Source organism: Mirounga leonina, unplaced genomic scaffold (assembly GCF_011800145.1).
Source record: "Mirounga leonina isolate KUSES-001 unplaced genomic scaffold, KU_Mleo_1.0 Mir_125, whole genome shotgun sequence".
In the NCBI taxonomy this organism is placed as follows: domain Eukaryota; kingdom Metazoa; phylum Chordata; class Mammalia; order Carnivora; family Phocidae; genus Mirounga; species Mirounga leonina.
The window spans coordinates 9,078,699-9,080,453 of record NW_023270305.1 but is presented as its reverse complement, the minus strand read 5'-3'; the positions used below and the strand labels follow the sequence as shown (position 1 = coordinate 9,080,453).

The 1,755-nt window shown below is 40.9% G+C and overlaps 1 non-coding gene across 1 annotated transcript; it reads left to right on the top strand.

The window, feature by feature from the left end:
* The first annotated feature begins 661 nt into the window (after positions 1 to 661).
* On the top strand, positions 662 to 848 carry LOC118008353. The gene has a single exon (XR_004678668.1). It is a non-coding gene; the product is annotated as a U2 spliceosomal RNA (small nuclear RNA).
* The last annotated feature ends 907 nt before the right edge of the window (positions 849 to 1,755 follow it).

Genomic DNA, 1,755 nt, shown 5'->3' with positions numbered 1-1,755 from the left:
TGTTTTAAAAAATATTTCTAAGGGGCCCCTGGGTGGCTCAGTCAGTTAAGCATCTGACTCTTGGTTTCAGCTCAGATCATGATCTCTGGGTCATGGGGTCGAGCCCCGGGTGAGGCTCCACACTCAGCAGGGAGTCTGCTTGAGATTCTCTCTCCCTCTGTCCCTCCCCGCTGCTTGCTCTCTCTCTCTCTCTCAAAATAAATAAATCTTTTTAAAAAATAAATTAATTAAAAAATATTTCTCAGGGCGCCTGGGTGGCTCAGTTGGTTAAGCGACTGCCTTCGGCTCAGGTCATGATCCCGGAGTCCCGGAATCGAGTCCCGCATCGGGCTCCCTGCTCAGCGGGGGGTCTGCTTCTCCCTCTGACCCTCCCCCACTCATGTACTCTCTCTCTCTCTCTCTCATTCTCGCTCTCTAAAATAAATAAATAAATCTTTAAAAAAAAAAAATATTTCTCAGGCGCCTGTGTGGCTCAGTTGGTTAAGCGACTGCCTTCGGCTCAGGTCATGATCCTGGAGTCCCTGCATCGAGTCCCGCATCGGGCTCCCTGCTCAGCAAGGAAACTGCTTCTCCCTCTGACCCTCCCCCCTCTCATGTGCTCTCTCTCATTCTCTCTCTCTCAAATAAATAAATAAAATCTTAAAAAAAAAAATATTTCTCAATCGCTTCCCGGCCTTTTGGCTAAGATCAAGTGTAGTATCTGTTCTTACCAGTTTAAAAAATATTTCTCGGGGCGCCTGGGTGGCTCAGTCGTTAAGCGTCTGCCTTCAGCTCAGGTCATGACCCCAGGGTCATGGGATCGAGCCCCACATCGGGCTCCCTGCTCAGCGGGAAGCCTGCTTCTCCCTCTCCCACTCCCCCTGCTTCTGTTCCCTCTCTCACTGTCTCTCTCTGTCAAATAAATAAAATCTTAAAAAAAAAAAATATTTCTCAGCTGTGCTATGGGAAATTAAGAAAGTGACCCGCATACCTGATGGGGCCAATATAACAGGGCAGTAAGAAACTTCTTCCAAAAAAGTCAGAGAATTACATAGTAGAAAGAATATAGATTTTTTAATCAAAGAACCAGGTTTGGCTTAGTATTTCCTGATTTCAAATGATATTATAAAGCTATAGTAATCAAAATAATATAATATTAGCATGAAAAGAGGCACATAGATCAACAGAACAAAGAAGCCAAAAATACACTCATGCATACAGTGAGGTCAATTAATTAAAAACAAACGAGCCCACAATATACAATAAGGAAGGGAGAGTCTCTTCAACAAATGGTATTGCAAAAATTGGACAACCTCATGCAAAAGAATGAAACTGGATCCCTATCCTACACCATATGCAAAATTCAACTCAAAATGAATTAAGGACTTAAATTTAAGATCTGAAACCATGAAACTCCTAGAAGAAAACATCCAGTGCTAGGTGAAAAAAAAGACATTGCAAAGATCTTTTGGAGTTAACAAAAGTGAAAAAAAAGCTGGTGGCATTACATCAAACTAAAAATTAGCTTTGCTACAGCAGAAGAAACAATCAAAAAACAAAAAGTTAATTAGCAAATGATACATATGATGAAGTGTTAATGTCCAAAATATATAAAGAATTCACACAACTCAACAGCAAAAAACAATTTGATTTAAAAATAGGCAGAGGAACCAAATAGGTATTTTTCCAAAGAAGACATACAAATGGCCAAGAGATACATGAAAAAGTGCACAAGAGCACTAATCACTGGGGAAATGCAAATTAAAACCACAATAA